Source organism: Herpailurus yagouaroundi, unplaced genomic scaffold (assembly GCF_014898765.1).
Source record: "Herpailurus yagouaroundi ecotype Mexico unplaced genomic scaffold, PumYag 163, whole genome shotgun sequence".
Classification (NCBI taxonomy): Eukaryota; Metazoa; Chordata; class Mammalia; order Carnivora; family Felidae; genus Herpailurus; species Herpailurus yagouaroundi.
Window position 1 is genome coordinate 25,512,755 of NW_024412404.1, and position 22,746 is coordinate 25,535,500.

At 41.1% G+C, this 22,746-nt stretch overlaps 1 protein-coding gene across 1 annotated transcript in view; it reads left to right on the plus strand.

Moving 5' to 3' along the window:
- The first annotated feature begins 1,371 nt into the window (after positions 1-1,371).
- BMPR1A (bone morphogenetic protein receptor type 1A) overlaps positions 1,372-22,746 on the plus strand; it is a 139,638-nt gene continuing 118,263 nt past the window's right edge. Inside the window, exon 1 of the mRNA XM_040485636.1 lies at positions 1,372-1,467. The gene's annotated coding sequence lies outside the window, so the exon portion shown is untranslated. The remainder of the gene's footprint in view (positions 1,468-22,746) is intronic.

The following is a 22,746-nucleotide window of genomic DNA, read 5'->3' on the forward strand; positions in this document are numbered from 1 at the left end:
GGATGGGCTAAATGGGTAAGGGGAACTAAGGAATCTACTCCTGAAGTCATTGTTGCACTATATGCTAATTTGGATGTAAATTTAAAAAAATAAAAAATAAAACAAGTTAATAAAAAAAAAAAGTTATCTTTTGTAGAGACTTAACACCATACACACTGTTGCAACACTTACCAAAATGATTAAGGTCACATTTGGTTGTTAAAAGGGAGCCTATGTTCTTTCTTCACATGCAGGACACTGAATACGTTTACCAGCATTTTCCCCAAATGAAGGGAAATGGAAGAAAAGGAGTAGTGACAATTATTTGCATTTTCCAAAAGGAGGGAACGGGACTCCGGAAGGCACGCAAGGTCCTAAGAATGAGCCAAAGTAGAGGAGCGAGCAATATTTACAGTCCGCGGACTTCAGCTGGCCCGGGGTAACGCCGCCGCTCCTCTTCTGCTTTAGGAGTTCACCGGCTCTTAGGTCACAGGGCCCGGGACAGCGGGGGCTCGGAGCTGCTGGGGTCCACGCGGAGAGGCCTCTTCCCCCAGCCGCTCCCTCGGAGCCCGCCCACCTGCGCCTGCCTACCTAGGCCTCGGCACCCTGGCAGAGAGCCCAGACCAAGAAGCCGGGGAGCGGTGGGTGGATAATGGAAGCGGTGTGGCTACATTTCCCTTTCTTTGTCGCCACGACCACTACCACGACCCGGCAATTCCCCGCCGTGGAGTGTGAGTGCCGGCGCCCACGTGGAGCATTAGAGCGTGTCGCAGAGGGGGTCCACGCGAAGGGACGCGGGAGGGCCCAGACCGCGTCCGCGGTGTCCGCGCTCCTCCACCGCGCTCCGTCATGTGCGTCCCGCACGCGGCGTCGGTGGGTCGCGGCTCCCGTAGACCAGCCGGCCCTGCCACGGCGGCGGTAGGGCTGCCTGGTGGGGAGGGGCCGGTGGGGCCGCGCGGAGGAGAAGTCCCCCCACCGCAGCCCGGCGCCCCCTTGCCGGCTGCGGGCCCTCTTCCCCGGCAGCGGGGCGCCGGACCTCGGGGACCCTTCGGGCGCTTCCGCCGCGCGCTCGGCTCCTTTCGTGTCCGGGGCGGGGCGGGCGTCTACCTAGTGCGCGCGCGCGGCGCCGAGTCCCGCGGAGGCCCGCCCCTCCCCCAGGCCCCCGCGCCCGCGCCGCCCCCCCACCCCTGCGAGTGTCGGCGGCGGCGGCAGTGACGGCGGCGGCGGCGGCTGCCGAGATTGGAATCCGCCTGCTGGCTCTCGGCGAAGGAGGAGGGAGGAGGGCGGGGAGAAAGGGCAGGAAGGCTCGGGCTCCGGCGCGTCCGTCCGCGCGGGACGAGGATCGCACGGCCGCTCGAGGGGCGACCGGGCCGGGGCCGCTGCACGCCGAGGGCGGAGGCCGAGTCGGGCCCCCGCCGCGCCCCAGCGGCTCGCCGCGCCCACCCCGCTCCGCGCCGAGGGCTGGACGATGAGTTTCCCGGGGTCCGGGTGAGTTGGCTCGTCCGAGAGTGCGTGTGTGCGCCGGGAGAGGCCGGCGGCTGCGGGGAGGCCGGCGCGGGCTCCGGGAGAAGTTTCGGGGGGAGCGGGGCGCGCGCGGGAGGCCTGAGCTGGGGGCGGCCCGGTCCGGCCGCCTCGCGGGGTCCCCGCCGCCTCGGCTCTATCAGGCCGCGGCCCGTTGGGCCCCGCCGTCCGGCGCCCCCACCCCGGGCCCGACCCCGCCGGAGACCCCGGCCCCCCGGACTCCCGACGTCGGCTCCTTGCAGCTCCCCGCTGCGGCCCCGCCGCCCGGCCCCTCTTTTGTTCCCCACCCCCTGGGTTTCAGGCCGAGTTTGGGGAGGCGATGTGGGCGAAAGCCGCCTCCAAGGACGCTTCTTGAATCCTTAAATGGGAAAGGCGCTCACCTCTCTCTCCCAGGAGCTGCGAGGTTGCTGTTCGCGTTATGTCTCTCTTCGCTGCTGCGAAGGAGAAAAAAATGTCTGTTTCGTGGGGTGGTAGAGTCGGGGGGAGTTGCAAGCCCTCCCTGAAAACTTGTCCGCTGGAAGGTGCCAGGTTTCTCGGAGGTTCACCTGTTGTCCTGCGCGGCCTCCGCTGCCATGTCTGTTGTGATTCTGCGCTTCAGTTTCTGAAAACTTTCTGCCGGAGTGAATGTAACCTTGCCCCCCCCCCCCCCTTCTTTCCAGACTCCTAGTGGAAAGATTTGGCAAGAAAAGAAAATAGCTTGAGTCAGGAAAGAAAAATAATGTGCTATGTGTTAGAGTCTGGCGTTTTGTGACTTGTATACTCTTTCATGCTCTCGGATGTTTTAATTTGGTCAGAGCGCTGCAGTTTTTCTCTTTCAAACGGTTAGCAAACTTTTGAATACACAGTGCGAACTTGGCACATTTACCTGTGTGACGTCATTTAATCCTTGTGATAACCCTGGTTATGGTGTTCATTTTTTAGGCGAGGAAACCGAGACGCAAAGAGGTTAAGTAACTTGTCTAAGTGTGCTGGGATTTGAACTCTGAATTTTCTCTGCTAATCAGAAACTGTCAAAGTGAGATGGACTAGGAGTTTGAAAACAGCAAAACCTCTTTCTGCAAACAGGTTTATGGTTAGGAGCATTTTCAATTACTCATACTTGAAATGATCGCTGTTTGTTGCTTGAGTTGAAAACAACTCCTTTATTGTATTTACTTAGGAGTTCACGTCTGAATTAAAACTGTGAATTACGATGTAACTTTAATGCTTATCACTGTTTTCAATTCTTGAAAAGTGTGTGGGCCAGAATTATTTAAATATTTAAACTTAAAGTTAAAATATTGGTAGTTCTGAGCTAGAAAGGGGTTGAATTTACAAAGGGTGATTGAAATTTAGAAGACACTTTTCAGAGAACCAGTATTCCACTCACGGTTGTTGGGTTCCCCATCCGATTCATATTATTCGTGGAACTCATTTCAAACTTTTTTCTGCTTGCTTCACTTCTTCACACCCTTTACTGAAAAGCTTGAGGCATTCAGTGGGAGGGAGCTCCTGCCAGAATGTACTGAGTTACTTCTATCATGTGCTTTCTTTCCTTCCATTTCAGTGGAACATTTTTTGTCCTTCCTACCAGTTTAACACCTTGTTTCATTTTTCTCCTCTCTCCTGCTTAATGGAATAGGAGTTACTCCCTTTTGTCTTAGAGATGTTAGAAGTACAGATGTGCTAAAGGTTTTTTTTCAGTTTACAAAAACCTTCCCTTGGGCGTGCTACTCCCTCAAGATGTGATGTTGCTGCTTTTCCTTTTCAAATCATATTAACGCTAAAAAAAAAAAAAAAAAAAAAAACAACAACAAAAAAACGTTTCCTTGTAAAAGTAATACACGTTCATTAAAAAATGGTAAAATAGAGCAAAATTGAAGTAAAATTAAAATTCATACCTTCGTAATCCCATCTCTGGAGATTGTCAAGAGTAGTTTATTTTTCCTGCATTTACTTCCTGGCCGGGCATTCAGTTCTTAACTCCTTGTTACCCGGATTTCACCCTCACAAGGTTCACCTATAAGCTAAGTGGCACATTTATTAATGTGTTCTAAATCAACTCCTTGAGCTTTCTGTGATACTTAACATCAACTTCTCATTCTTGAAATGCCTTTCCTTGGCTTTTGTTCATTTATCCATTGTATTCAACGAATACTTCCACTGCAAGGCTATGGGATGCTACAACAGACAATGCCCTTGCCTTCATGGAGCATCAAGTTTATTGGAGGAAACATAGATTGAAGAATGAATTCTATAACCGTATTGTGATTACAATTAAAGTGCCCAGTGTTAGAAGACCTGACCTGGTGCTGGGAGAATGGGGGAAGGCCTTAAAAATGTCACTTTGTACTCAAGATGATTCTGAAGGATGAGTGAGAATTAACTAGATGGACAGAGGGCTTCGGTGACATACTGACTTTGTTCCTCTTTGCCCCTTTCTTTTCTTCTTGCTTAATATGTGTTCTCCAGGTTTTACTGGTGAGTTCATTTTTCTGTATGTCACTAGTCCCTTGGCATTATTATTATTCAGACACTTCTGTCTGAATACTTCTCAGACCTCTATTCTTTATTTCTCCTCTGCACGTGAATCCTTGTTTTTTCCCAGTTGCTTTATGCATACCTCTACCTGGTTGTTCTAGTTGAAACTAAACTCCTTCCTTACCAAACTTGTTTCCCTGGTGTTCCTTATTTCTGTTGACGTCATACCAAATCCAGACCTTTCCCCATTCTGTCACATCGTATCTGTAGCTAGTGTCTACTGCTTCTGCTTTTCACGGTATTGTCCCTCTTTATTCCTGCTGACTTAGGTACAGCTCTTGATACATGGTGGTATGAAGGTTATAATAGACTCATAAAATGAATTGGGCACCTTTCCTTTTCCTCTTTTCAGGAGTGGTTTAGACTGGAAGGATCTTTCTTGCGAGTTCTGCAGACCTCACCTATAACACCATTCAGGCTTAGATTTTCTTTTCTTTTTTCTTTCTTTCTTTCTTTCTTTCTTTCTTTCTTTCTTTCTTTCTTTTCTGTAGAGGACTCTGAATATCATTTCAGTTTATTTAATAACTGTTGGTCTGTTTAGGTTTTCTATTTCTTGTGTGAACTTTAGTGTTTAATATTTTCTCCAGAAATTTATTTGTTGAGTTTTCAAATCTACTGTTATTTGGTTTTAACACAATTCTTTTTCTTAAAAGAAAAAAAATTTTTTTAATGTTTATTCATTTTACAGAGACAGAGAACCAGTAGGAGAGGGGGCAGAGAGAGAGGGACACACATACTCTGAAGCAGGCTCCGGGCTCTGAGCTGTCAGCACAGAGCCTGATGCGGTGCTTGAACTCATGAACCACGAGATCAAGACCTGAGCCAAGTGGGATGCTTAACTGACTGAGCCACACAGGGGCCCCTAAATTTCTTTGATTGAATATATATTTGTATGCAGTGCTACAGGTTGTGTATATATTAGTATAGTTGATAATTTTCCTTTTTCCTTTTTTTTTTTTCTTGCCTACTGAATCATGTTCTCATCCCACTTGGGCTAATGCTGTGCTCGTCTTTACTTCCACTGTTATATGGGTTAAATTATGCAGTTCTTCTGAAGTTAATCTTGAAGCCCAGTTTGTGTCACTTCTCTACTCACAAGTTTCCAGTGTCTTCTGTGAAATGAAGTCATTTCATGAGGATTTACCCAGATTTCCCTCATTCTCATTTCCCATTATTTTTGTTTCCTGCACATGCGCTTTGTCCCTTTTCTGAAATCTTTCCCATTTTCTTCTGAGTGGAATCCCTTCTGAAGGAAGGGATATTTTTTTTTAATTAAAAAAAATTTTTTTTTTAGTGTTTGTTTATTTTGAGAGAGAGAGAGAGAGAGAGACAGAGTGCAAGCAGGGGAAGGGTGGGGAGACACAGAATCCAAAACAGGCTCCAGGCTCTGAGCTGTCAGCACAGAGCCTGTCACTGGGCTCGAACCCATGGACTGCAAGATCATGACCTGAGTGCAAGTAGGAAACTTAACTGACTGAGCCACCCAGATGCTCCTGAAGGAAGGGATTTTTTAAAGGCAAAATTTTTATCTAATATTTTCTTCCTGCACTTACTGGTTTGTCTTTTTCTTTTTAAAAATTTATTTATTTATTGTGAGGGGGGAGGGGCAGACCGAGAGAGAGAGAGAGAGAGAGAGAGAGAGAGAGAGAAAGAAAGAAAGAAAGAAAGAAAGAAAATATGATTTGCAAGCAGGCCCCGCACTCACCACGTGGGGCTCCATGCAGGGTTCGAACCCACGACCATAAGATCATGACCTGAGCCCAAATCGAGAGTCAGATGCTTAACTGACTGAGCCACCCAGGCACCCCTATTGATTTGTCTTTAAAAAAATTCAACTTTTATTGGGGCGCTCAGTCAGTGGAGCATGTGGCTCTTGATCTAGGGCTTGTGAGGTCAAGCCTCATGTTGGATGTAGAGATTATTCAAAAATAAAATCTCTAAAAAAAAATCAACTTTATCGAAGTGTCATTTATATACAGTGATATGCACGTGTTAAGTATGCAGTTCCGTGAGTCATTTGGTCTTTTATAACGATTTGTATACAAATACTGGTTCAGCTACTAAACTGCAGACTGGGTGTGTAACTGACTTTGTTGCATATAAAATGGATAATTGGAGGAGAAAGACCTTCTCATTTTTGGATTTTGGGAGCAGAGAGCCATGGAGAGAAAGGAAAATGGGTTTCCTCTTAGGCTAAAGTTTAAACCAGAAAGTCTTTCCTTCTTCCCTCTTCCACCTTTTATTAGTGTTTATGCTTTTAAAATGCTTTTTAAATATCTTAGGTCCAAATGACCAGGTCAGTCCAACTCTTTAATGCTTACAAGATTAAATGCTGAGTTGTATGGAGTTAGATCTTACAAGGTACACCATACTTTTTTGAGCCGTTCATAAAGAAAATCTGCTTCTAGTTAATTTTAAGAAGCCATTGATTGTAAGGTCTAATTTCAGAGATACTGAAATATGAAAAATATATGTGCCATAGAATTGAATATGGTTTTTCTCCGTTAACCAAAGCTACCATTCCTTTAGTTTAGATATTGGAAAGAAGAATTTAAGCCAGACTTATGTGGAAGAGACTTATTAGTTGTGCTGTTTACTATGAAAAGTTTTCTTTAAAAGGAGGGTGTTTGTTAAACCTTTTTAATGAGTAAAGCATTTCAGGCGGTATAGAGAAATATTTATTTTTGGATGGGGTTTCCCACAACTCGATATGCCAGTCTGATTGTGAGGCGCTTTGATAGTTTTTATAGTTAATATTTTAAAGGCTGTCAGTTTTTAAAAAATAGAAACAAAATGATATGTCTGGAGAGCCCCAGTAGTGTTGTGGTTTTTGAAAACAGCACTAGGTTAGAGTAGGGCTTTAGATCAGATGATGGTGGGCCCAGTGGATTCCCAAGCCAAGTTCATACAGACCTTGACTAGTTAAGGACATTATTTTTGAGTATCTTTTATTAAAAACAGGTGAATATGAGCTACTCCGATGCCATGGATGTTCTTTTTTTATACTTCTGTGTTTCTGATGAACTTTTTTTATGGTGTACATTTGTTATACCACTAATAACGTGCAACAGTGGAGCTTGGCTATTGCTCTAGTCATATATAATTGGCTACTACTGATTTAAGGAGGATGCGGGTATGTCAGTAGTAGGGATAAAATAATCAGATTTGCAGTTTGGGGAGAGGAGTTAGTGGGGAATCATTTTGAAGGAAGGAAGACACAGGACACTGAAACTTGTAGGGGACACTGAAACCTGTTCCATCTTGGCCCAGACTAGGATGGTGGCAGATAATTAGGGTCTAGAATGGACAGGACTTGGTAGTTAGCTATGGATGAGAGAACGAATGGGATTGGCATGAATGACTGGCGGGTTTCTAGCTCGGAAACCTGATAGGGTAAATGTGTGTTGGTCGAGATGAAAAGTGAGACCAGGTTTGTGGAGGACAGTAGTTTGGTTTTGATAATACAGAGTTCTGAAATACCAAGTAGAGATTTCCACTTAGCATTGCATGTATGGGGCTGGAATTTGATAGAGGTTTGGACTGCAGGTAGATCTTTGGGAGCGATTGCCATGTAGGTTGTAATTTCTATCAGTGGACATTGGGTGGCTTTCTCAAGTGACTTTTGCTTAAAAGTGACAAATTCAACTCTTAGCTTAAAGGTGAAAAGGGGTCATTACCCCCTCTCCCCCCTTCATGTTTTTAAAAAGACTGCAAATACTCATGTTTGGATAGAAGTGCTCAGATGATGTAATCAAGGGTCTGTCTGCTCTCCACTCTTTGGGCTTGATTTTCAGACAGATACTTTTCATTTGGCAGAGGATGGACAGTGTCAACTCCAGGCTTATGTGGCCCATATGGGTTCAAGATGTAAAAAGGGCACCTCTTTCCCAGGTGCATATATTCTGTCCCAAGGAGAGATTCTTACTGGGACCGTCTGGAGTCTGGGGTGCCGACACCCGCCAGGCCTAGCTTACATGCCCCGGAGCAGTCAGCCAGTTAAACACTGGCACTCATAGCCTTCCTAGAACCATGAGAGATGGGAAAGTGGTTGTTCCCCCAAAGAAAGGATGGCTTTGGGCAGTGAACAACACAGATCCACTGTCTTTTGGTTGTTAACGTTTTTTAAGATCTTTTTTTTTTTTTTTTGAGTATCTGAAGAAAAATATACAAACGTAGCAATTTTGTGTATAATTTCATGGTTATGTTATGGATTTCATATCAGGAACTCTTGCTATACACAGTAAAGAGCCTAGAACAGCCCTGAGAAACACCAGTTTAAGACCTAAATAGAGAAGATAGAAGTTAAATAATTTCAGAAATAATTGTCTACTTGTATTTATTTTAAGATCTACAGAAGGGAAGTACAGGAGCTCATAAGTGTGTAATAAGGGAATGGGTCTATTTAGGGTACAGGTGCTTGGGAAGGCTTTCCTGAGAAAATGGTCTGTAGAGTGACACTGTAGATCAGGAAGAAGAGGGAGGATGTTTCTGGAAGTATTCAGTAGTTTTTGAAGCAAACACTTTTCTGCTTTTTAAAAGTTACGAAAGGAGGGGCACCTAGGTGGCTCAGTTGGTTAGGCATCCGACTTTGGATCGGGTCATGATCTCATGGTTTGTGACTTTGAGACCCGCATTGGGTTCTCTGCTGTCAGCATAGAGCCTGCTTCAGATCCTCTGTCCCCCCAACCCTCCCCCTCCAACACCTCTCTCCCTCTTGTGCTCTCTTTCTCAAAAATAAATATTTTTTTAAAAAGTATTTATAAAAAAAAGTTCTGAAAGGAATGCATCTAATGTGAATAACTTGAGAAATAATGAAAAATTATAAAGCAGCAGTAGAACACTTAAGTTTTGGCTTCTGAGTTTTTCTTTTTTTAGATTGTTTTAATGTTTATTTACTTTTGAGATAGAGATAGAGTGTGAGCAGGGGAGGGGCAGAGAGAAGAGAGGGAGACAGAGAATCCAAAGCAGGCTCCCGGCTCTGAGCTGTCAGCACAGAGCCCGGCGCAGGGCTCGAACTCATGAACTGTGAGATCATGACCTGAGCTGAAGTCAGACGCTCAACTGACCAAGCCACGCAGGAACCCCTGAGTTTTTATAAATTAAAATCTAGTACTGGTTTTACCACTAAGTTAGCTGTGCAGTTTTGAATACTACAGTAAACCTGTCTGGATCTCTGTTTCCTTATCTTAAAAACTGAAGGGGACTTGGCAAAAAGAAAAAAGAAAATTCCATGGCTTTAATGCAGAGCAGTTAGTTGCTGAAATTGCAGGTCATGTAATGCTTTTGGTCATGATGACATCACTGGGTTTCTGACTCTTGGCTGCAGAGTCCCTCTTCCTGCCTTGGCAGTCATTGTAAGTAACGAATGGAATGGCCTGTGGCCAGTGGTGTTCTTTCATGCCCTGCTTTCTTATCTCATTTCTTGAGCATTAAATTTTTTTTTTTTCTTTAGCCTTTAGGTAGATTATCTGAAATGTTAGAGGCTCTCAGTTTTGAAGTTGAGAAATCTGGAGGAAACTTGCATGGTTGTGATACTGTTTTCTGTAAGGTAAAATTCGTGGGTAGTTTTCCTACTAGCAGTTACAATTTTTTTGTGATGTAGTCCATCAGTTTAACATCTTGAGTGTCTGAATTTTGCATTTAATTAAGAATAATTTAGATTTCTAACTAAAGGGAGCTGTTGATAGGGAGTGTTAAAGTAAAGGCCATTAAACTTTGGTAAAGTTCTTACCAACGTATTTTTCAAAAAATTGCTTAAAGGTACCATGAAATAGGGGCGCCTGGGTGGCTCAGTCGGTTAAGCGTCCGACTTCGACTCAGGTCATGATCTCACGGTTCGTGAGTTCAAGCCCCGCATTGGGCTCTGGGCTGATGGCTCGGAGCCTGGAGCCTGCTTCCGATTCTGTGTCCCCCTCTCTCTCTGACCCTCCCCCGTTCATGCTCTGTCTCTCTCTGTCTCAAAAATAAATAAACGTTAAAAAAAATTAAAAATAAAAAAATAAAGGTACCATGAAATAAAAATATTTCAACAGTAGCTATTCAGAAGCATCTTAAATCAACAAAATGTAGTCGCTTGATGACAGGTACTGTTTTACATCTCCATTTTAGTAATCTTTCACAGAATAAAAATGTTGGGGAAAAAAACTGTATGTTGAATTTATGTATGATCTGAGTAAAGAAAAAGAAGTTAATCTTCCTGAAATAGTGCCTTAGTCATCATTTCTACTCGATAAATATTTTCCACTGGTTTCTTATTTGCTCACAATATAAAATTCACATTCTCTCAGACTGGCCTCTTGCTCTGGCCTAGTCTGCCTTTTTGCCTTATTCACTTCATACTACTATTTTATTAGCTTAAGTCACTGAAATATCCAGTTCTGAGTTTCCGTTCAGAGTCCTTAGACTTCTGCTGTCCACTCCAGTAGCCAGTACCGCACGTGGCTGTTGAACATTTGAGATGCAGCTGGTCAGAATTGCGTACCACATTTTGAAGATAGTACAAAAAAAGGAATGTAAAGTATCTCATTATGCTTTTAAAATACTGATTGCATATTGAAATGATACTGTTTTGAATATGTTGGGTTAAGTAATAGTAAAATTAACTTTCAAAGAAAAATGATCAGATTTTCTCTTTTGAAATATGGCTAGAAAAAACTTAAAATTATACATTAAATTGTACAGTGTTGCCTTCGACTTTCCTTCCCCCTATACTTATCAAAGTGCTTCAAAATCTTACTTCTTCTGTGAAGCCTTCCTCAGTGGTCCACATTTAAATCTTTTTTTTTTTTTTAACGTTTATTTATTTTTGAGACAGAGAGAGACAGAGCATGAACGGGGGAGGAGCAGAGAGAGAGGGAGACACAGAATCGGAAGCAGGCTCCAGGCTCTGAGCCATCAGCCCAGAGCCTGACGCGGGGCTCGAACTCACGGACCGCGAGATCGTGACCTGGCTGAAGTCGGACGCTTAACCGACTGCGCCACCCAGGCACCCCCTTTTTTTTTTTTTTAAATCTTTTTTTTTTTAGTGGTCCACACTTAAAAGAGCTCTTCTGTGTCATTATTTAAAAAATTTTTTTAAAATGTTTATTTATTTTTGAGAGAGAGACAGAGACAGAGTGTGAGCAGGGGTGGGGCAGAGACAGAGGGAGACACAGAATTGGAAGCAGGCTCCAGGCTCTGAGCTGTCAACACAGAGCCCAATGCGCGGCTCGAACTCATGAACTGTGAGATCATGACCTGAGCCGAAGTCAGTTGCCTAACCAACTGAGCCACCCAGGCGCCCCTCTTTCATTGATTTCTACTTTTTTTTTTTGAAAAAATTTTAATGTTTATTTTTGAGAGAGAGAGAGAGAGAGAGAGAGAGAGAGAAGGAGGGGCAGAGAGAAAGGGAGACACAGAATCTGAAGCAGGCTCTAGGCTCTGAGCTGTCAGCACAGAGCCCACAGGGGGCTCGAACTCACGAGCTATGCGATCGTGACCTGAGCCAAAGTTGGACACTCAACCGACTGAGCCACCCAGGCACCCCTTCTGTGTCATTATTTGAAGGCAGTATTTTGGTGTTTCTTGTACCATCTATTAACATATTAGATTTCTTTACTACAAGCCTTCTCAGCTTTTAGTCTTGTAAAACCCCAATATAGTTTCCCTAACTGTATTGCCATAGCACCTTCCTTTGTTTCTTCTGTTTACAGAAGTTACACATATTTGGTTGAAACTTCAGGCATAAAGTGAGTCTTCTGTAATCCTGCCCCCACGTCCCCCCTGGATTACAGTGTTAAGAGTATAGAGGTAAATGTAATCTTTCTTTTCCACTGTCTTCATTTCTTTTTCTCTCCCCATTTCCAAAAAATGAGGTGATACTATGCATCCTTTTCTTTAACTCTGTCTTCACTGAATATAGAGTACTCTTTTTATGTCATTAGGTGTTGATTTACTCATTCTTTTTAGTAGCCATGTAATATTCCCTTTTATGAATATACCGTCATTTTATTTACCAGCCCCCTATTGATGACTAGATTGTTTCCAATTTGTTGCAAGGTATTTTTCTTGTTTCTTTTTCTTTTTCCTTTTTTTTTGCATTGTAAACAGTGCTGTGGTGCTTGTACATATCCTCTGAGACTATTTTTATTTTATAGGATGAATTCTTAGACATGTGTTTACTGTATGTAAGAGAAGCCATGTATAATGCCTATAGTGCCAAACTGCTCTGCACAATCTTTGTAACAATTCACATTTCAGCCAACAGTGTTTGAGAGTATTTCCCCTAACCCCTCACCAACACATCATAGTATCAGTCTATTTTAATCTTTGCCAGGCTGCCAGCTGAAAAAACAGTATTGTAGTTTTAATTTGTATTTCTTTGATTGACTAAGGTTGAGGAGAATTTTATAGTTTGTTGGTTCTTTGCATTTATCTCTCCTTTGTTTTTCTAATCTTTTTTTCTTACTCATTTTGCAGAGACTCTTTTTTGGGGTATGGATATTAACTCTTGGTATAATGCATTTTTTTTGTCATTTGTTTTTTATTTTTGTTCATAATATATAAAAATTCTTTTGCTGTTGTAAGAGTGTTTAGAAACAAAAAAAATAAAAAGTTTAAGTTGTTTCATACTCTCAATTTATTTTATAAGCTCCTTGGTGAGTGAATTTTGTCTTAAAATATTTTGTTTTGCCATCAGTACTAATTTAGTGCCTTGTACACAGTAAGCGTTCAGATATTTGTCTATGTTGGTGGTGAAGGGGTACAGAATACATCACTGTGGCATAAAAATTATTTTGCCCTGAAGGTATTTGAGAATAGGCTTTTCTGGGGAACTTCCTGATCTGCCTAAAAACAGACTCGCAGAGAAAACTCAGTTATAACAAAGCTGCTCCCCAGAGTTTTGAAATCAGGGAAGATTGACTTTTATCACTAGAGAGCAGAGAAAAAGTGGCACCACATCTAAACTGACATTGTCACACATCATATCATATATTCATTTTCCTAGGGGCCCATGTATCTTTCTTAAAAGTCATTTGTTTCCTGTAAGTGTCCTCCTCCCCTCTCCCCATATTAACACAGGAGCCCCAAATTCTAACTGCCTCTTTTAGTCACACTTGTATGTAAATGGTGGTGAATGAATAAAAATCTGTCTTTTTTTTGTTTTGTTTTGTTTTTGCTAATCCGACTTCTGTCAGTGTAATTTGCAGGCCCCCAAATTTAGAACCTAAGAGGGTAGAAGAAAAATTTTTCTTCTTTTACTTCTACGTGTAAAAGTTTTTCCTCCTTAGCAATGGCAGGTTGTTTCTGACTGCTGGGGCAAGGGATAATAAGCAAGTGAAGTTTCACTGTCTAAAAACAAAGTTAAGTATTTTAAATATAAAGAGTATAAGTCAAATTTCTTTAAGCTACAGTTTTCAAAATGTATTCTTCAAAACTAAAAATTTGTTAAATGAGGTAGAATGTACAATTAGAGAGACATCCCCCTCTTCCTGAATATATTCCTACAATTATAATGCTATTTCTTAATCAAGTGGCATGATTAATTGTGTTGACTAAGCCTTTGTTCTTTCCAAAGTTATTCACTGTTTCCTGTTCTTTCTTAGCATCTTATCAATTTGTGTAGAAGATGGTTTGTGACAGGTTCCACTGGTCACAATCAGAAGAAACAACAAAAAAGGTCATTCAGTTAAGATTAAGTAAGTAAAATATACAAAGAAGCCTCTAATTTCTTAAACCGGTAAAGGGCTCTTGAGATGATTACAGTGACTTCCCGTTTACCTGTATTCCAGATAACTTGAAATGTTTACTAAACCTTGAATTATTGACATGTTATCTAGCTTCACATTTATTGTGTTCCATACCTTACTACTCTGTTTACTAGGTTCGTGATCTTGCACCAAAGTGGTTAATCTAAGCTTTATTTCCTTGTATGTCAAATGAGGGTAATAATTGTTTTCTCACAGAGTTACTGCGAAGACTGAGTGAGTGAGTGCAGTGAAGCACTAAACACTATTTTTGCCACATAGTAATGCTTAGTAAGTGTAAGCGAAGATGAATTATTTGTGTGGGGGAAGATGAGGTCAGTTCTGTCTTCAAAAGCAATTTGAATGGCTGTATATATAGGGTCCTTGAAGATGATATCTAATCCTGATACCTTCTGAAAGTGTTATTTTGTTAGCATTATTAACACTTGAATTTGCAAAATACTTTTGTGTACTGGCAGTACTGGTAAGTTGATACTGGGAAGTTTTGTGGCTTTTCCGGTTGTATATGTTAAGAATCTGAGGCTAATGAGGGTTAATTGCCCCAACAAGGTCAGAGAGGTAAGAGTAAGAAGTAAGTAGAATCAGACTTTCCTAGTTAGCTCGGAACGGGGACTAGGACCTTAGGGTTAAGGATAAGTCAGTGATTCTACAGTCTAAAGAAAGCCCAAGCATTTAGTGGCCTGAATCCTTTCTAGAGCTTATTAGGGTGTGACAGAAACCTGTCAGAGAATGGAGGGGAGGGAAATTGTGCACAGCAGTCACCTCGGTGGCTAGTTTGCCTAGGTGGGGAGCATTGTACACTTTTTGCTCCGTTCCTCTTCCCTTGGGGTGGCCTTTCCTTAGAGGCTTAGTGTGGGGAGGTCTAAGAGAGCCACTCGTGAGGTTAGGGAGTGCTAGCAAAAAGCAGAGCAGCACATCTCATTTCCTAGCCGGTAGTCATGATGCAGCTCATTGGTTGATCTGTGCCTCCTTGAGCAAAGGGTAAAAAAAAGTGCAGAGAAATCTCCTTGTGGACTGAGGGTAGCAGAACACCCTGTACTCGTTTCGAATTTCTGTTCACGTGGGTAAAGCAGAAGGTAACTAGGCTTTAGGCATCTTGCCAGGGCTGGCTTTCCTGGAGAGGGGAGCAAAAGTAGGAGAGGTTGAGCTGAAGCAGGTCTTTGGGAAGGGAAATGTGCAGTTGGGTTTGAGCCCCTCACCTCTCGGTCACCAGAGCGCTCCAGCCTGTCCCCAGAGGAGAAGCCATCATTTGGCTGCCTGTATCATGGTCTGTATTAGCCAGGTGGTGGCAGCCACCCCAGAGGACTGCAGGAGTGCTCAGATGTTGAGACGTTTATTCTGTTCTCCCTCATCCCCCACTCCTCCCAAAACAGGTCAGACCACACCCCTTCCCCAGTTGAACTTTTCATGGACCATGGACCCAGCCTGGGTTTGGAAGGGAAAGAGATGATTGCAAGATTGAAGATTAAAGTTTTAGGGGCGCGTGGGTGGCTCAGTTGGTTAAGCATCTGACTTCGGCTCAGGTCATGATCTCACGGTCCGTGAGTTCGAGCCCCGCGTCGGGTTCTGTGCTGACAGCTCAGAGCCTGGAGCCTGCTTTGTATTCTGTGTTTCTTCCTCTCTCTGCCCCTCCTGTGCTTATGCTCTGTCTCTCTCTGTCTCTAATAATAAATAAATGTTAAAAAATTTTTTTTTGAAGATTAAAGTTTTAAACAGCAGTCAACTGGACTGGACATTTTTATAACTGAAAACTACTGGAAAGCTGTAGGAATTGTTCCAGATGTCATTAAGGGGAGGTGGTGTGTGAAAGGGAAATTGGACCAACCATAGTTGGAGGTGGAAGCTGGAGAAGAATAAAACCTTTTCTCATGTTTGTACCAATTTCAGATCCCTTATTAAAGTCATAGAAGTATCAGCTTAAGTTCCTACTAAAGCCCCTCTGACACCAGCCCCCATTCTTTTTTCTGTACAAAGCTTTTAGAGTTGTACATGATCCTTTGATCATCTTAATGGTTCTGTTTCCAAGTGCATTCCAGTTCTGCGCAATATAATTTTAACATTAAACATATTTTATTTAATTCTAACTAGTGCATTTCAAATTTATAAACTGTATATGTTAACCTTAATTGCAACATTAAGTAAAATATGGTATTCCTTAGTTTTTATGGAGTTGTAAGAGTTTATCAAGCCTCAGAAACGTTAAAGTAAAAAGTACTCAGTAAAAAGCATTAGTGTAATATATTTTACTCAGTATAGGAGATTTTGAATTCATGAAGTTTTAAATTAACTTTCAGCTGTTCATGTTGAAAAGGTGAGTGGGTTTTAGTTTAAATGCTGTAGAGCAATAAAATAAAGAGGGACTAGATAATACCTATTTTCCTTACATTCGCCTAGCCCTATTTTAAGTGCTGTTCTATAATAGGTACGGTTATGAGAGGAGAATGAGGCCACAGAGGTGGAATAACTTGTCAAGGGTTGTGCAGCTAGTAAGTGGCAAAGCTAAGGAATCAAACCCAGGTAGTCTGACTGCAGAGACTGTGTTCTTAACCACAGAATTATGTTCATTTTCAAAGGGAGTAGGACAATTTTAAGATGAGGATGTGTACTCTACACACGCACATGTTTTACTTGATTTTCACCTGCTGCTTCTAGTGCCTGTTCACATACAGTAGATGGATTTGCCTGTTTGCTGGTGTGTTAACTGAGGTACCTGGTAAAACGTTCTCTCCTCTCATGGTCTAAATATACGTATTTGATGGGTTATACTTGACTTTTGACAATTAACACCTACTTCTCTCTTTTTTTTAAATTTTATTTTACTTTTAATGTTTTTATTTATTTTTGAGACAGAGAGAGACAGAGCATGAACAGGGGAGGGGCAGAGAGAGAGGGAGACACAGAATCTGAAGCGGGTTCTAGGCTCCGAGCTGTCAGCACAGAGCCTGATGCGGGGCTCGAACTCACAGACTGAGATCATGACCTGAGCTGAAGTCGGACGCTTAACCAACTGAGCCACCCAGGCGCCCCCCTACTTCTCTTTTTAATACTAAAATTTGTCAGAAACTTTTCATAGGTATTTTTAAATTAATTAATTAATTAATTAATTAAATTTTTTTGCTTCCCTGATGTTTTCCATCGTGGAGAAAACAGTATTCAAAGTCCAATGGAGCAGTTGCTTTTACAGCATTTATCCAGAATGCTTCCCATAAACAGTTTTTAAAAATTAGTGCTGTATCATATATCTCATTTCTGAGATATAGACACGTATAATTGTTAGCGATCACACAGCTAGGCCTTTTTTCACTGCTTTACCTTGACTATTACTCGTAAAGTAGCTGAAACTGGGCAGAGTTTTGCTTAACATAATCATGTTATTTATATTGTTTCTTACAATACATTGAAAATCTGCCCTGTGAGAGAACAGGAAGGAAAAAAAGATAAAAAATAACTGCCACATCAGTTGAAAATAGAAAATGAGTAAGTCCATCTGTGGGGCTGTTTTGGGAGTCAGATAGGCTGAGGAATGAAACCTGATTTTTACCCATTAATGATGCCGATATTGTCCTCTGGAATATTATTAATTTGCTTGTGTTCCACAGAAATTATTAAAACACAATTTGTTAGATGTGTAGACATTTAAACATAATCTCTTTCCTTGCAAGTTTTTGTTCAAAAGTCTTTTTGCATCTTGATTACAAAAGTAATGCTCACTGAACAAATTTAAAACTTAGAGAAGCTCTGAGGAAAAAAAGTAAAAATCCCTCATATTCATATTATGCAAGAACACTAGTAAACCTTTTGGTATATGCAGTATCAGTTAAAACAAAAACTTTATTGCTTAACGATTCTCCCATAACTTAAAGGGTTTGAGGAAATCAGGTGAGTAAAACTGGAATTCTCTGCTTGTGTGAAAGCCGAGTGTCCGAACCTGAAATAGAAGAAACAAGGTGGCATGGAGTAGGGCTATTGAGATAGAAAGTTCTGGGGTGCCTGGGTGGCTCAGTTGGTTGAGCGTCTGACTCTTGGTTTTGGCGCAGGTTTGAAATTTGGCTGTCTTGTTTTAGTTACCTGATTATCTTTTTGTCTGTATATTCTCCCTTTCTTTTTCAGCTTTGCAACTTTTAAGCTTTAAAACAAAGTTAAGATGTTTCAAATTTGATGTGTTTTTCTGTAATAATGGACTAAAATAGAATAAGATTTGGGGAGGTAGAACCCAAACTCAGGGAGGTCAGAAACCATATGGAAATAGAACATCCAAAACCTCTAGCAGAATGAAACTAGAAAGAATGGAATCTGAACACTGAAATTATACATCTGCTAGGCAGCTGTGCATTCTTTATTCATAGGTTCCGTGCAGAAATAGCAAAGGAAACTTTGAAAGGAAAACCTATCCTCAATGGATTGAGCATGTATTCTTATCACTAATTGTGATGTGTACATTTTTTGTTATGTAATGTATATTTAATTCATCTTTAAATGAATTATTCCTCTTTTTTATGAGTTATAAAAATTCTTTTCTGGAAATAACATCACTTTTTGGGGTTAAATTTAGAGTTCCTATTTGTATCTTCAGCACCGAATCAACATTTTATTAAATTACAGATCAGGGTATTTTCAGTGATACTGAGAGAGTGTAATGCTTTTGTAAATTTGTCGTTGTTTTCCTTTTTGTCAGTGTTCAAGGATATGTGGCACTTTAATGTTCTGCCTTTCAAAAACCAACTCTTCTGAATTTGTTTAAACAAAATATTTGTGTTTTCAAAGTTAGGCACTTTATTTTATTTCATTTTTTTAATTTTTTTTTCAACGTTTTTATTTATTTTTGGGACAGAGAGAGACAGAGCATGAACGGGGGAGGGGCAGAGAGAGAGGGAGACACAGAATCGGAAACAGGCTCCAGGCTCCGAACCATCAGCCCAGAGCCTGACGCGGGGCTCGAACTCCTGGACCGCGAGATCGTGACCTGGCTGAAGTCGGACGCTTAACCGACTGCGCCACCCAGGCGCCCCCAAAGTTAGGCACTTTAAATTAGCAGCTGAAATTTACAAGGGGAAAGACATGAAAAAGCTTTTATTTAGTCCTAGGATGCTTTGTAATTATTAACATTTGTATATTACATAGTTTACAGAGCACTTTTATATCCATTATCTCCTGTGATTTTCATGGTCTTGCTAACGTTGTCTCTTTTCACTTGAGAATTAACACAGAACATTGTCAGTTCAGTTAGGGACTGTAGTAAGCTCTTGTGTTCTTCATTCTAAGGGTGATACACAGTATTTAGAAGTCGTGGGATAGGAGAACAAAGAGCATAAGACTTGTCAACATCTCATAATAACTGTGGATCTTATTTCATATAATTCTTTTTAGTTTCTTTTCCTGTTCTTATTTTTTACATAGTTTGCCCTGATACTGAGGATGCAATAGTTATTATGTACTTGCAAATTCACATAGTTAAGTACTTCTGATAAAAAATTGTTCTTAACTATTTTTGCGGGCTCTGTTGCAGTAGACTTTTTCTCTACTTGAGGGAAAACATTTTATCATAGGATCATTATCTTTGTGTGTATCTATAACATATATAAAATATATATACAAAGATATGTATCCATGCTCTTAACCACTCTATATGCATATATATATTAAAGCCCATATTACATACGTGTGTTTATATATTGTGTGTGTGTGTGTGTATGTGTATGTGTGTATATAATTTAATATTATATAATTAATGGTTAACAGCATGGGCTCCATTTGGGTTTAAATCCCAACTCTTCTTGGGTTTAAATCCCAGATCTGCTTCTTCCTAGCTGTGCAACCAGCAATTTTGGCAGATTGATTTGACAAATATCTCTGTGTCGGTTTCCTCATCTGTAAATTGGTAATAATGCTCCTTACCTCATGGAGTGGTTTTAGGTTTGTGTGTGTGTGTATATATATATATATATATATATATATATATTACCTATACATATGTTTTATATTTTAGAACCATACCTGACCCATAGTAAGCAGTGTATAAGTTACCTAAAATTTTAGATCAGGGCCCATAATCAATCACTGACTACTGATTTAACTAGCAGACAGAAAATTAGTAAGGAGATTGAAAGCCAGAGAACACTAAAAAAATGTAATATAGAACACAACACCCAGTGAAGATAGAATATGATCCATTTGTTGGTCTTAAAGCAAGCCTCAACAGATATCAAAAGATTGAAATCATTCACAGTGTCCTCTGACCATAGTGGAATTAAGTTAGAAATCAATTACAAAAGATAGTGAGAATCTTTGAAATTAAGCAGTGCACTTCTAATTCTAAACCCATGAGTTAAATAAAAAGTTATAGAGGAATTAGAAAGCAATAGGATTCAATCATAATAAAAATAGACTCATAGCAAAATTTGGGATACACTTGATTCTATACTTAGAGGAAATGTTACAGCTTAAAAAATATGTATTAGAAAAGTAGAAAGGCTAAAGATCAATGATTTAAGTGTCCATCTCAAGAAATGAAAATGGTTGGCAATTCCTCTTATTTTTGATTGGATTGAGGGAAAATTTTAGTTTTAAATTTTACATCAGATTCCTTTTTTTTTTAAATTTAAAAAGAAAATTTTTTTATTCTTGAGAGAGAGAGAGAGAGAGAGCATGAACAGGGGAGGGGCAGATCGAGAGAGGGACACAGAATCTGAAACAGGCTCCAGGCTCTGAGCTATCAGCACAGAGTCCGATGTGGGAGCCCGAACTCACAAGCCGTGAGATTATAACCTGAGCTGAAGTCAGACGTTTAACTAACTGACTGAGCCACCCAGGCGCCCCTCCTTTTTTTTTTTTTTTTTTTTTTTTGTAAAGAAGGGGGACAGATATGGTTGAAATAACTGAGCCACCAGGCGCCCCTCCTTTTTTGGGGGGGAGGGCTCTGTTGCAGTAGAATTTTTCTCTGCTTGAGGGAAAACATTTTATCATAGGATCGTTATTTTCATGTGTATCTATAACATATACCCCTAATGAAAACCTCCCATTTTCTTGGCCCTTTGATAGCACCCTTAACTTTTCTAAGGAGAACAGGCTTTCTGAAGAAACACATAAGAACTCTGAGATGATGTTTTAGTCTTGGTAATTATTTCTAAGTTTTTAAGACTTGGAAAGTATACTTCAATTTGGTAAGTATATAATGAGCACCTGTGATAGGCCAGAAACTGTCCAGACTTGGTTATATAATAGTGAATAAAATAGCCCTGAGTTCTGCTTTCATGGAGCTTATGTTCTAGTTGGGGAGACCAGCATCAATAAAACCACAAACCTACTCAGGTATACAATTACAGTGTAATGTTGGTGCTAGGAAAGACAAGTTTAGAGGGCTAGAAGAGTGGTAATAGGAGACCTAAACTTATTTATGTTGAGAATGTGGTGAGATAATGTACAAAACTGATTAGGATAAAGTGGGGAAGTAGACCCATGGAGATTCATAGGAAGTCTATTTTTAAAAAATGAGAGAATTCATCTTTTTATTTTATTTTTATTTTTTCATTTAAAAAAATTTAAAGAATTTTTAATGTTCATTTATTTTTGAGAGAGAGCAAGAGAGCGCGAGGGGAGGGGGAATGGGGAGGAGGAGTGAGCATGGGAGAGGGGCAGAGGGGGAGGGAGACACACAATCCGAAGCAGGCTCCAAGCTGTCAGCACAGAGCCCAATGTGGGGCTTGAACTCCTGAACTGTGAGATCATGACCTGAGCCGAAGTTGTATGCTTACCTGACTGAGCCACTCAGGTGCCCTGAGAGAATAAATCTTAAAGTGTGTTATGTTGACTGACTTAAATTCGGTAATCCAGAGGCCTGAGTAATTATCCTTCATCCAGTACCGACTAGTTGGATAGTCCTCAGTACATGCTTCATGTCTCTGTTCTGAATGAAAGTGGTCAGGACTAGACTAGCTGATGGCTAAAGTGTGTAGTTCCAAAGTGCTAAGTCCATTGAAACTTTTATGAGCACTTTGAAGAGTATTTTTCTTGGGGCGCCTGGGTGGCGCAGTCGGTTAAGCGTCCGACTTCAGCCAGGTCACGATCTCGCGGTCTGTGAGTTCGAGCCCTGCGTCAGGCTCTGGGCTGATGACTCAGAGCCTGGAGCCTGTTTCCGATTCTGTGTCTCCCTCTCTCTCTGCCCCTCCCCCGTTCATGCTCTGTCTCTCTCTGTCCCAAATAAAATAAATAAACATTGAAAAAAAAAAGTATTTTTCTTATGATTATGAAAACCATATATATTATTTTTACAAAAAATTGTAGAGACTACAGAAGAGAAAGACCCTCTCTCCCAAATTTCATTTGTACTAGAGATGTCAATTTTATTATAAATAGGGAATATATCAGAGAATTTGACTTCCCCACAGCTCTGGAAGGTATTGGTTAACAGGACTATATTAATCAGGATAGGTTAAATTATGCCTCATTAATGAACAAAGTCCTCAAATTTCATTGGCTGGACAGAGCAAAAAGTTTATTTATCGTCCCATGTTCAGCTTGAGGGAAGTAGGCAGTTGAGATAAAGCCTGTCAGGTTTTACCCTCTTGCAGCTGTACCTTTGGAACACATGGCTTTCTTGGTTGCTGTGGAAGGGAAGAAAACATTGGAGGGTCTTGTAATCAGCAATTATGTAACTTCTCCAGTCAAAACTAGTCATTTGGCTTACCTAACAGCAAGGGGATGGAGGAGTGTAGTTCTCCCCATGCTCCTGGAAGTAGAGGAGGCCTGGCTGTGGGTGAGCTTTATAAGGTCTTTACAACAATGACCTTGCTGTTCCTGGCTGTAGTTGGGTAGAGTGAGGATGGAATCCAGATCCAAGTGGGGCCAGTTGGATTGTTAGGCCTAGGAGTTTGCTTTGGGTACTGGAGACTGATGGGACTTAGCACTGGAGTGCTCAGGTCATTAGACACAGATTCAGGGGTGGGATTCAAGTAGCTGAGTGATCAGAAGTTGATCTAGAGAG